Raw genomic sequence first — 14,248 nt, 5'->3', positions numbered from 1 at the left:
CCAGTAGTGTTTATAAACATGTAAAACGACCCCTATTCAAAGTTATTTATTTTACAAGTGTTATGTAGATGACAAATCAGAAACTCTGAATAAAGTGCTTGGAGTGACTCAAATTTATAACAGTCTGAGCAGCTAGCAAATCAGTCCACCACTAGGCCAGCGCAAATAGTCAGGTTTTTCTACTTCTTCCTTGACACATGATGCTGGAATGCTGCCTGGCTTGACTTAGAATTGGACAAGTAGACTACAGAGTTAATGAACAGCTGTTAGAGCTTACATTTTTCTCCTATGTTTTATTGCCACCTTCTGTCTAACCTCTAAATTGAGTCTATTTGCTTTTGGGGTACAGATTTATAATCCATTTTTTTGAAGTTAAACATCTATGGTCATCGTGGTCCATTTGGCCCATGAGCTGTCTGTGCTCTCAGGATCATCTCATTTTTAACTCATTTTACAGACAAGAATCTGAGGCCCGTAATGACTAAGCAACTTGTCCAGGGTCACAAAACTTGCATTGCAGAAACAGATAATGTTGGGTATTGCATGGTGAATGCAAAGATACGAGGTAAGGTCAACTGACTTCCTGCATTGTTACCCTTATGAGGAGCATAGCAGTCAATGTCACCTTGAAGTCTCACAGATGGACTTTTCAGGATTTGAAGGGAAGAGGAATCTGCGTATGCTGCTACGTTCACATGTCTCTGGTGTTGAAGCTGTTTTCATTCTACATGACATTTAAAAAGAGATATATTGCCCTGGCTGGTTTGGCTCAGTGGACAGAGCGTCAGCCTGTGGACCCAAGGGTCCCAGGTTCCATTCCGGACAGGGGGCACATGCCTGGGTTGCAGACTCGGTCCAATGTGCAGGAGGCAGCCGATCAATGGTTCTCTCTCATCACTGATGTTTCTATCTCTTCCTCTCCCTTCCTCTCTGAAATAAAAATATATTTTAAAAAAAGAGAGTTACTAAAAACTGCCCTCTCCCACAATTCTGTATTGCCATGGGTTCAAGAAATATTTAGAATGAATGAATTCTGTGCATTCGTATAATTTTGTATACGAATTATTATACGTTAAATATAGAACTGCAGGGTCCTGCCAGGTAGCTTAGTTGGTTAGTGTTGTCCCAATGCATCAAGGTTACAGGTTCGATCTCTGGTTAGGGCACATGCAAGAAACAACCAATGAATGCATAAATAAGTGGAACAACAAATTGATGTTTCTCTTTCAAATCAGTAAATTAAAAAGTTCTCTCTCTATTAGAGAGAGAACCATAGGATGTGAAGCCTGTATATAAAGTGTGCGTGTGAACAGTGTAAACTCACCCAAAAAAAGCTGTGGCTCACAGGGGGTTGCTGCACTTTACAGGATTTCTCTCTGTATGAATGCGCCATATATTTGATTTTCAGCAGCAGTTTTCTTCTGAGATGCTTCCTCTTCTGTTTTTATAACTGCTCCTATGCTTTCTGAAAATAAAAAAGGCAAACTCCCTATAAATTGGCAGTAAATCGGTCTATGTAGGCAGCTGCAGCTCCTTGGAACAGTTTGGTATAATGCACTTATTCCTTTCCCACTCAGTTGCCACCACTTGAAGCCCAGGACTGGCTTGATGGAGTTGAAGGAGGGTGTCTGGCAATACCTTATTCTGAGAAAAGTTCCATATTTTGAGAATAACCCCCACTCTATGGGGCTAATTATTTGGTAACAAATGTGTTGAGTTACTGACTCTCCTATAACAGTTGTTTCCTTCCCTTCTTCCTTCTTGTCTGTTTAAACCCTTTTTACTCCCCCCCCCCCGCCCCACCAATTTTCTTGTGCTGAATTCAGATTAATGAAATCATGTGACAAGATATATTCCCAGAAGGCAAACAGATGGACTCTATTGGATTTTTTGGATTTCTATTATACATCGCTAGAGGTGTAGTCTCCTATAATTTAAAGATCTGTCAGGATCATCTCATTTTTAGAGAGAAGAATCTGAGGCCCATAAAGATTAAGCAACTTACCCAGGGTCACCAAACTTGCATTGCAGAAACAGCTAATGTTGAGTAGTGTGTGTTAAATGCAAAGACGGGGGCAAGATCAACTGTCTTCCTACGTTTCTGTCCTTATGAGGAGTGGACCCCTAAGGTGTCACCTTAAAGTCACACAGATGTGATTTTCAGTCTGCCGAGAGGGAGAGCAGCTTTGAAAGATGATCCTCTCAATAACCAAGGTCATAAGAAACAGATCTCTTTCTCATTATAGATGCCTATGCTTTAAAAAAAACCTCTAACTGCCAAACCAACTAGATGTTTGTGCCTTTTAGTTTCAAGTTCTCTCCCTTACATCCATATTTATAGAAGTAAAATGATGATCACAATGCTGCTTGGTGATTGTGGAGCCCAGAGCAGGTGGGGTGGAGCACAAAGGAAGGACAGCCTGAAGGACAAATAGAGTTCCACTCTAGGGCACGCTTGTCACCTGCATTGTACATTCCTATTCTGGGTTAATGCGCCCTCTTCTGTGGACAGTGATTGATGGATGGACAACCTGTGCTTGCTTACCCCACCTCCCTTCCCTCTGCTCCCCTCACCCCACCCACCTGCTCTAATTTGGGAGCACCTTGGGCCACCCTACCACCTATGGAGACCTTCTTTCTTTGGCTGTGTTACTATTACCAGTGTTGACCTTGCATTCATTCATCAAATATTTATTTAACATTTTATTCTTTGCCAGTGTCAGAGGATAGGACACAGAACACAATGGACACAGTCTTTAGTGAAACTTACAAAATAAAGAAGGGAGACATAATACACAAATAAGTGAACAATGTAATTTCAAATAGTGATAAGTATATGAAGACAAACACGATGTGTGTTACAGAGGGATTTTCAGGTAGCAAACTTTAGAGTGGGTCATCAGAAAATGCTTACCTGGGGGGGACTTAGATAAGCTGAGACACAAATAATTAGAATCCAGGAGTAGGGGGTGTGTGGTTATCTCCACTTTATTCAAGTGGAAATTGAGGAAAGCTTGTCTTCTGGTTCATTCTGTGTTCAGTTAGTGCTGCAACACCACAGCGCGTGTTGTCTCTTCTTTCAGCACTTGATCCTGAATATATGTTCTTTTTCAAAATCAGAGTTAAATGGGCTGGCACAGTGGTGAAGAGCACAAGCAGACCTAGAGTGAGCCCCTCCCTCACGTACTGGCCACCTGGAGGAGTGTAGGCAAGTTACTTAACCTCTCTAAACCGGTTTCCCCCATTGTTAGAACTTACAGGGTTATTATTGGTATTTTAGGAGTTAATATTCAGAAACCCACTTAGTGCTAGAGATGATGGGGATAGTTGTGATGTTCTGTAAGAGGCATCAATAATAATCCCGTGGATGTTAAAGTATTTGCTACCGTTGGCAGCGGAAGTCCAGAGAACTAGTCACCTTCTCTGTACTGGATAAATTTTTCTTTGATCTCTCCCATTCACTCTCTCATCCCTTACGTTCATTCTTTCAACAAACTTTTTTTAAAAAAAGCACTTTATTGAGGTATGACTGATATACAAAAAGCTGTACATATTTAAGGGATACAACTTGATGAGTTTGGGAGATAAATATACACTTGCAAAGCCATCATCACAATCTATGCCATAAACATATTCGTTACCTTCAAAAGAACTTTTTTTATGTCCCTCTGCCCTTGCTAGATTCTAGATAAAGAACATGATTAGACTTGGTCAGCGCTCACAGTGCTCAGGTAACAATCTGTTGACCAATCAATTGCATTCCTGTCATTGGTGTCGCGGTGGAGGAGGGGTGCAGGGGACAGAAGCAGGAGAGATGGCCTTTCCTCCTAGGCGGCAAAAACAAGTCGGCTTGATGGGCCTGGGAAGTGCTAGTATCTGAATGCAGAATTTGAGGTAAGATAGGACGGGATTTGAGAGTGGAGATCTTGATTTGCATCGATGTTTTTACTGTATCCTGTAAAGAATGAGGAATCTCTCACTAGTTTTAAACATTCAAAGAATAGATCTTCAGTTTTGGGGTCTAAAAAGACAACTAGTAGTTTAAGTAATGCAAACATTGGAGGGATTATCCAAGGCAGGCTGAATTCCTCTTTTCAACTTCATCGTCTTCCTCTTCCTCTTCATCCGTAGCAGGAAAGAATGTTTCTTCTATCATCACCACCACAATACAGCTTAGTCATATTTTATTCTTTTTTTTTTTTAAATATATATTTTATTGATTTTTTTACAGAGAGGAAGGGAGAGAGATAGAGGGTTAGACACATCGATGAGAGAGAAACATCGATCAGCTGCCTCCTGCACATCTCCCACTGGGGATGTGCCCGCAACCCATGTACATGCCCTTGACTGGAATCGAACCTGGGACCTTTCAGTCCGCAGGCCGACGCTCTATCCACTGAGCCAAACCGGTTTCGGCCATATTTTATTCTTGATATTTAGATTCTAAAGACACACATAAAATAAAATCTGCATAGAGTCCAAAAGTTCTTGAGCAATCCCTTAGAAAGCCATAGCTGTGGGAATCAACTCTCTCATTAAGTCCAACCCAGTGGGTGTCTTCCCAGGGTTGGAAGGAATTGCTGCTGCTTTGCTTGGGCGTGAGATGAAATAATCTCTGTGTTTTCATTTAGGGGTCATGCTGTATGAAATATAAGGGAACAGCAGGTTCATGACCCCTCCTCATTTCTACTGCAGGGCACTGAGCATTGGGGTCAAGCTGCCTGAACAACTTAAACTTTCACACCTGTTTTTGTGAGCTTTCTTGTACATCTGTTTTCTATATCTGTGAAGTGTCTATGGTTCAATTTTAGTACGTTTTAATGCACTTATAGTACAACTACTGTAATTGCTATGTAAACTTGCAGTGTTTTCTACGTGTCAGACATTGCAAAGTACATTTATTATCTCATTTTGTTTCTAACAAACACCTGAAATAAGTGGAATTTATCCTAACTGAACAAATAAAACTCTGGTTATGCGATACATAATATTTTCAAGTTCACTAATAATTGAATGATGAACTGGAATAAAAACCCTGATCCATTCTGGCTTCAATTCTATATTCTTAGCTTTTATGTTCAGTTTTCTTTAATTAGAAAGCTATTGCATTAACCTACGCTATATTTACACATATGTGTGTATATACGTATATACACACACACACATATGTGTATATATATGTTTCACACATATATGAAACGTAAATATTGCAGTAGTAGAAGGGGTATAGAAATGAAAAAATTCAAAGAGATGAAGAGGGAGAATTGTGTTACTTCCTTTAAAAAGCACTTAGGTACTTAGCAATTGTCAAAGAACATGAATGTGATATTTCAAAAAAGAAGAAACACAAATGACTAATACATGAGAAAAAAGTGTTCTATAACTGGCAATCAATTTACAAAATAAATATTCTGTTATTACATTGGCAAAAATTTCTTGAATGCTTACATTTTGGATTTGGCATCCTTATATATTTTGGATGCCAATGTAAATTGATATAACTCTTTGGAAAACAATTTGATAATATGTGTGATCTTAGAGAACATTTTGTTGGAAGGAACAGAAGAATCCCCCTATAACTTAGATAAGAGAGAGATGAGTAAAACAATAAAAAGCTATCTCCTAGAGCAGTGGTTCTCAACCTGTGGGTCATGACCCCTTTGGGGGTCGAACGGCCCTTTCACAGGGGTCGCCTAAGACCATCGGAAAACACATATATAATTACATATTGTTTTTGTGATTAATCACTATGCTTTAATTATGTTCAATTTGTAACAATGAAAATACATCCTGCATATCAGATATTTACATTATGATTCATAACAGTAGCAAAATTACAGTTATGAAGTAGCAACGAAAATAATTTTATGGTTGGAGGTCACCACAACATGAGGAACTGTATTAAAGGGCCGCAGCATGAGGAAGGTTGAGAACCACTGTCCTAGAGCTTTGAGGACAGGAAGACCATCTGGCCTCATAGGAGCCTGACCCAGGATTGGTCCACTCCCGGTCCCTCAGACTGGCCTCATCTGCCCCTCTGTGTGGAGGGCAGGACCCATGGCTGCCCCAAATCTCGATTACTCAGCAACCAAGGGCCTTTCATTTTACTGGGCTGTGTGTCTGTGTGCGTGTGTTATCTTTTTACCAAAGTAAAGTAATACTAAAGGTATATTCTTTCTGTTCATAGAAAAAGGCTTACTCCTTAAAGAGTAAGCTGATCTCGATGTTTAACCTTAGTTCAGCATTTCTATAAATCTAATTTCCCTTCTTTTAAAAAATTGGGATAGGTATAAAATTATTGCTGTAAAAGTGATCATTAATATAGCTCTTCCTTGATTTATCTTTCTGCTTTTTGATCCTTGTGTACATTGAATCTCTGTCTGTGATAAACAACTTCTGTACTAATTCTGATGAGTGTACCCTAAAATCAATGTCATGGGCACTTTGCGGCTCTGAGTAGAGTGTTCATGACTTTAAGCTTACTTAGCTTCGGCCTTCAGGTGTCTGTTGGTTCTACAATACTTGGGACCTCTCGGCCCCTATTGAAGTTTGTCACTGTCTTGTAGAAAATTGTTGGAGTGGTGGTTTCTCTTCTCAGGAGAGCCAGCTCTGTACCAGGTAGAGTAAGCTCATTCAATAGTTTGACTACCTAAAGTGCACAATTAGTTTTGAAAAAGGCTGTTCCAAGGCCCAGCTCTTTCTCTTCCAGGGAGCATATACATTTTAACATTTGTGAAAATTGAGTTGTTTTGACCAGATGGAAGTGAAAGGGGAACGAAGTGAAAGACAGATGGTTTGAAGCAAATAAGGCTATCTACTTTTCCCTCATGCTTGACCATCCAGAACTGTTTTTTCTTGATTACCATAAGTATAACATATTTCCACAGAAGCTATTTTATCATTTGTGAGTACTGGCAGAAAGGGGGAAGGGAGGGCGTGCATAAAATTTGTGGTGGAGAGTAGACCAAATGGAATCTCGTTTTTATAAAGTTGGATAGGTTTATCTCCTGGTCCATGCAACCTGGCTATTCATGTAATAAACATGTAGTGTTTTCTTCATGTCCAGCCCTGTGCTGAGCAGTAAAGATACAGCCTGGCTCTCAGGAAGCTCACTTTAGTGATATGTTTGATTCAGATTCGTAAGACTGTACAAAGGTCAGGGCAAAGTGTTGTGATTACATAGAGAGAAGGAAGGATGCATGCCCAGGCCAGAGGCGGCTCTGCTGCACGGTCTTAACCCCTAGAGTGCCGGGGAGCGCGATCGGGTTCCTCCTGTCTTTCGCCAAAAGTGCCGGGAGCGCTATTGCGCTCCTCCTGCAGAGTCCAGGTCTAAGTCTGCTTTTATTAGTGATGATGATATTGCTAAATATGTCAATTCTTGCTGTGAAGGTGACGATTTTGTGGAAGATATTGAATATGTAACTTCATTTACTTGCGATTCATAATTTTTTTTCCTGAACTGCTGTAAAATCAGCAAAAATGCCTTGGCAATTTTAGCATAGTTCCTAGGATATTGGTTGGCACTCAAAGGGTTAAGGGTGAGGCGGTGTCTGCCAGGTTGAAAAGTTAAGGACATTTCCTATCAAGTGGACAATGTACACAAAGGCTTGAAACTATAAAAAGAACAACACCTGTTTGTAATATAAAAGGCTGGTGTATTCGGGACTGGGTGTCGGAGTTGATCACTGGCACCAAACTATATTAGATTGTCTAAACCAGTGGTTCTCAGCCTTCCTAATGTTGCGACCCTTTAATACAGTTCCTCATGTTGTGGTGACCTCCAACCATAAAATTATTTTCGTTGCTACTTCATAACTGTAATTTTGCTACTGTTATGAATCGTAATGTAAATACCTGATATGCAGGATGTATTTTCATTGTTCGCGACCCACAGGTTGAGAACCGCTGGACTCTAAACCATGCTGTGGTGGGATTATATTTTATGGGCAGGGGAGAATGCTTATACACCTTTACCCTGGCAAGCAACATAGTACCTTTGGAAAGGTGACTGACAGCATTGTAGAGGAAGGATTAGGGTGGCAGGGGTAGGAGCCCTGGCGTTTGATAGGGAGCAGGTGACCCAGGAGAGAGATGATGAGTTACTGAATTAAGACAACAAATGGCTCAAAGATGCAGAAGAGATAAGGAACTGAAAAGTCTGTAGGAGAATGGTCAGGAATTGGTGATAAAAAGGATGTGTGGGTCGGGTGGAGGTGTGGGAAGCATCAAGGACCACGCTGGAGTTTTCAGTTTGGGTAGCTGGCTAGGCGATGCATCTTTAGCTGTGGGCAAAGCAGGCTGCTTTTGATTTGGGAATACTATTAAATATTTTATCACATGTCTAACTAGTTTAGCTTTGTGCATGAAATTTATATTTTTTACAATTTCAAAAAGAAATGCCAAATAAATCCATGTAAATTCTTAGTGTGATAACGTGTAGGAGATTCCATTCTACAAAAAAAAAGGGGGGGGGAAATATGACAGCAGAAAGAATCAGAGATTTAGAAACAACTCCTGTTTTTTCTTTGAATATCATACTTCAAATTCTAGTACTTTCTAGCATTTAAAATAAATTGTTGCTTATAAACAGGTGGCTGAGCCCTTGCTGTGGAGTGAACTTCAGAAGTAAAACAGTTCTTCTGAGTTTACAGTACAACTTGGAAGAACAAATATTTATATTTGTAGAAAGTGTCTAAAATCTACTCAAGCAGGAAATTAGTTTGTTGGTTATATATATTTCAGTAATAAAAGGCTGAAGCATTGTGAATGTCGAAGCAAGAAATGCCTGTATGACACTGGAGTTTTTTTTAATGGCAGAAAAAAAATTTCAGTGTTAATTGGGTTCCTTCAAGACTCCTCAACCACTTGTCTTCCAGTAAAGCTTTTCTTTCACAGCCCCTTTACTCTTCTCTAAGCCCCTGGAGCACTCTGTGATTATATCAGTCATCTCTGTGAGTATATCAGTCATCAGCGTATTTTGCATTTGGCTGCTACTTTATCTCTCTCTCCAACTAGGTTGAGTTCCTGAGGCTAGGGACTATTTGCTTATCTGAGATCCCCAGCTTTTGGCTCAGCGCTGACCCCATCCTTACGTTTTTGTTGTTGTTGTTAAGCCTCACCCAAGGACATATTTTTTTCTTCATTTTTAGGTAGAGTAGAGGGAGGGGGAGAGACAGAAAGAGAGAGAAACATCAATGGGAGAGAGATACATCAATTGGTTGCCTCCCACACATGCCCTGACTGGGCTGGGGATCAGGCCTGCAACGGGAGATATGTGCCCTTGACCAGAATCGAACTTGGGAGCCTTCAATCCAAGGACCAACCCTCTCTATCTTTCGAGACAAACTGACTAGGGTCTCATGCTTACTTTTAAATTATTGAACTGAACTAGGACTAAAGAAAAAATGTAACATAAAGGAACTTATCCACACCACAGTAACTACCTCCTCTAGCTGCCCTGTCTCCTCGTTGGGAAAGAGCCCTACTCCACCAAAAATAAACAAACACTTCTTCCTCCAGTTTCTGAGGATTCCAGGTCTGTTCTTGTCCAGCTCTCCCTGACTGAATTGGGAGCTGTTGGAGGCCATGGATTTTGTTGATCACCTTTATGCTTCCAGACCCTTGCACAAAGCCCAGTAAATAGGCGGTGCTAGATAAAACATCAAATGGAAGGCAAAAGGAAAATCATGAGTCTTACCCAGCTATCTCTGCAGTCAGAACTACAGAGATAAGGACAACAATCTGTGGGATGGGCAGGAGGAAGAAGGATGGGGCTAAATTTATCACACTACTCAAATAGCACAGAATTTAAAACTTCAGAATTGCCTACTTCTAGGATTTTTCCTTTAATATTTTTGGACCATGGTTGATCATGGGTAACTGAAACAATGGAAATCAAAACCACGGGTAAGGAGAGACTACAGTACACTTTTAGAAGGGCAGTCAAAAGAATTTTCAATAATAGAGGTAACCTATTGAATAACTCAACCTTAGCCTGTAACCAGTAATGTGATTTTCATAAATAACAGGCTCTTAATTCAAAATTATTATATGACGTAATAACTAAATTGTCAAAATCAATACTTAAATTCTTGTTGAGGGGTGAAAAGGAGCTAATATCTCGTGATGGAAGATTGTATGATTTTGGGTGGTTGGCACACAGTGCAATATTACAGATCTTGTGTCATAGAAATCTACACTTGAAACCTGTATGACTATTAACCAATGTCACCCCAACAAATTTAATTAAAAAACACTGAAACTCTTCTCGGAAATCAGGGTAAAAAAAGCAATAGTAAGGGGGAAAAAACTCCTTTAAAAAGTTCTAGGATGTGAAACTAATTTCCCTTTTTAAAGTTGTGGTAAGTGTCATCAGCATTTTCTATTTGCACTGAGTATGCCTGGTCTCTTAGGCACTATGCAGGTCCATAGTAATGATAGTGAAGCTGACAAGGGATATCTATTCTAAACATGTATGTTTCCATTGAGGCATACCATAGACTACGGAATGTATAAACTATAAAGTGATCTTTTAGAGCAAATTGTTACATTTAACATAGAATAAAGTTCATCTTACTAGAATAGAAATCTCTCATTTCAAACTGCAGAATGGGTATTAGATGATTTATATATAAAGTAGAGGCCCAGTGCACGGATTCATGCACCGGTGGGGTCCCTCAGACTGGCCTGTGGGGATCAGTGGACTTCCGCACCGCGGCAGCCCAGCCTTACCCACCAGCTCGTTGGGCTCCAGCCCGCTGTCCACCTCAATCCCGCACAGCACAAAGTAGTGCACAAAGCGCAGGCAGCCAGGGAGGAGCCTGGCCTGGCCTGGGCACCCTGCCACTCCCACTCATCCCGGCTCCGCTGCTCCTGCCGCCACCTCTCTGCCGCCATCGCTCCAGTCCATGGGAGAGGCTTGCGCTGCCGCAGTTGCACTCGCCAGCTGTCAGCCCAGCATCTGGCACCTGTCTGTCAGCTGAGCAGCCCTCCTGCTGTGGAGCACACTGATCACCAGGGGGCAGCTCCTGCGTTGAACTTCTTCCCCCTGGTGGCCAGTGCACATCATAGCTACCAGCCGGTCATCCGGTCATCCAGTCATCTGGTCACTTAGGCTTTTATATGTATAGATGATGAGAGAAAAATGACTCTGACTTATGTATGTAACAAAACTTTAATTCATTATTCAAATGAAGAAAGGAATGATAAACCTAGTACTTTGGTTTGAGATGATAATTTTATCCAAACATATATCTATGACATATTTAGGGAATATTACTATATAATACTGTAATGGATCTGAAAATGACCACAATTTAAATTGGGCAATTTCAGGTCTCATATGATTTTAGTGAGTACCCAAAAAAGTGCGTAAATGCTTAGTAAAGCTGTTTTATTAACTCATTTAAATTAGCAGATATTTCGTGGCTTCTGTGTCCTTCAAACTGACCTTGTCTTGCGGAAGAGAGTATAATTATAAAAATAATTTTGTTACACTGTTAAATTGCTTTGAGTTTTTCCCTGTTCCAAATATTTGCTTCCTCAGTGACTGTTTTAATTTACCTGCCACCAGGGGTGCTTGAGATGACAATTTCTTCAGGATCAGATCTTGTCATTTAAAAGCATTTATTCTAATCCAAGGCTTAAAAGTGATATTTTAACTATCTTTTAAAAAAATACGTTTTTATTGATTTCAGAGAGAAAGGGAAAGGAAGAGAGAGATAGAAACATCAATGATGAGAGAGAATCACTGATTGGCTGTATCCTGCATGCCCCACAATGGGGATCAAGCCTGCAACCTGGGCATATGCCTTGACCGGGAATCGAACCCTGACCTCCTGCTTCATAGGTCAATGCTCAACCACTGAGCCACACCGACCAGATTTAACTATCTTTTAGTATGGGGATGACATCTATATATATATTTTATTGATTTTTTACAGATAGGAAGAGAGAGGGAGAGGGATCGAGAGTTAGAAACATCGATGAGAGAGAAACATCGATTCAGCTGCCTCTTGCACGCCCCCTACTGGGGATGTGCCCGCAACCCAGGTACATGCCCTTGACTGGAATTGAACCTTGGACCCTTCAGTCCACAGGCTGACACTCTATCCGCTGAGCTAAACCAGCTAGGGCAGGGCTGACATTCTTTTTCAAACATATTTTTACCAATATAATTCACAATTACTTTTAGATGAAAATGTAATGGCATCCTCAATTCTATGATATTTTCTTAATTTTTCATTATTATAATTGATAACCTAGAATCAAACCATTGGTTTAGGTCAGTGATGGCGAACCTTTTGAGCTCGGCGTGTCAGCATTTTGAAAATCTCTAACTTAAATCTGATGCCGTGTCACATATAGAAATTTTTTTATATTTTCAACCATAGTAAAACAAAGACTTATATTTTTGATATTTATTTTATATATTTAAATGCCATTTAACAAAGAAAAATCAACCAAAAAAATGAGTTCGCGTGTCACCTCTGACACGCGTGTCATAGGTTCGCCATCACTGTTTTAGGCAGTCTTCATATCATCTAGAATGATCTGGAGATATGATTAAAGTTTTAGAAAAATTCAATTTAAAATAATTATGGAGGGGTTTTTTGTGTGTATTTTTCCCAAATTATTCTAGTGTTTTTGTTTTGTAGCATTTATGGTTTATGCATTTATCACCATTTTAACACGGGTACAGTAGCATTTATGGCAGCTTCTTGACATATATTTCTGGAATAACTTGAAGGTCAAAGGATTATCAGATGAAATGTGCAAGATCCCTGTGAAAAACTATCTGGGAGCATAAATACTAATGATCTTCCAGAAGTTGCCTTCTCCCGCGCAATGGTCCGGGAAGGGTTATATGCCCCAGAAGATGAACCAAAGACACAATCCCTTGTAGTGTGGGAAGCTGATCCTAGAACTTGGAACATTTTCCCTAAGGAGTTTTGGTGGAGTTTTTTGTTTGTTTTTAAACACCTTACCGTTTCTAATACGTATGGACTTATTCTGCCACCTTTATTCAGTGTCTGTGTCAACTGTAGTTAGCGTAGCAGGTTCATGTGAGGAATTCCAGAGGAAGGGTGGGAGACGGCCATGGCAGCTTGTGTCCTTTCTGCCCATGGCATTTTAGGTTTAGCTGAGGAAACAGACTGAGATTTTATTATTTTAGATAATGAAATTCCGAGAATGCTTGGAAATAAGAGACCATAAACATCTTTTGTACTCCCCGCCCCATCCACCCCAGAGATTTGTAGGTTATATAATGGCACAGTCCTTAAATGAGCTGTCAGAACAAAGAATTGTATCTTTTACTTTTACACACAAAAACACAGATGTCCCCAATGCACTAACCTCTCATGTGAAGACAAGTGTCTGTCAGTATATATTTAGCAGGTTCTTACCTAGCAGATATATTTGAAAAAATAAACACAACCTGTCCTTTTGAGGTAAAGGTGAGATTTGAATGAGTGAAGTAAATGCAGTCAGCAGAGGAATGTGTATGCTGTACAGAGCATTTTTGAAACGATTGTTTGGAAATGTTTCTAATATTGTGTAATTTTATCACCAAAATTATTATGTATCTTTTATTTGCATTTATTTTTAAGACCCTTACTTCTGTGTACACATTCAAACACAAATACACATCTTTTTAGCCTTTTTAAAAATCTTTGAAATAGTTGTAGTAGGCTGTAGACCAAATTTTTTTCAATAAATGTTTATTATTATTATTATTTTCTTAATTTATCTTTATTGTTGAAAGTATTACAGATGTCCCCTAGACCAAATTTTTCACAACAACAACAAAAACTTCCAAGACATCAAGGCAGAAGGAAATTTACTAGAGGGATTTCAAGGAAAACTTGTGCATGATTGGTAGATGGGATTTTGAAATGTATGTCATTATTTAGCGAATGCACCCAGGATGCTTTCTCAGGTAGGGCAATCCTTAAAACCAAGTATGGCAGTAAACTCACTTAGATCTGCTCTTTCAAATAGCTGAATCATGAAATATTAACCAAGATTTTAAAAAACAAAGTAGACTGAATCCCATATTTCTCAAAAAAAATAGTATTTTCTCTTTACCTCATCCTATTTTAAGTTCTATTTTTATGTTTTGCAATAGTCATTGTAGGGCAGTAATTGTTGTGTTTAACTTATACACAAGTGCATACATACATGGGAGGGCAACATCCAGATTGCATACTGAGAGGGATATGTCATCAAAAGTTAGAAGATACTGTTC

General features: G+C 39.7%; 1 protein-coding gene across 8 annotated transcripts in view; it reads left to right on the top strand.

Annotated features, from left to right (window-relative positions):
• The window catches only part of FGD4 (FYVE, RhoGEF and PH domain containing 4), a 230,499-nt gene that overhangs the window by 96,652 nt on the left and 119,599 nt on the right, over positions 1-14,248 (top strand). The window lies entirely within an intron of this gene.

Source organism: Myotis myotis, unplaced genomic scaffold (genome assembly GCF_014108235.1).
Source record: "Myotis myotis isolate mMyoMyo1 unplaced genomic scaffold, mMyoMyo1.p scaffold_m19_p_3, whole genome shotgun sequence".
Lineage (NCBI taxonomy): Eukaryota > Metazoa > Chordata > Mammalia > Chiroptera > Vespertilionidae > Myotis > Myotis myotis.
The sequence above is the reverse complement of the archived record's forward strand: the minus strand, read 5'-3'. Positions and strand labels throughout refer to the sequence as shown.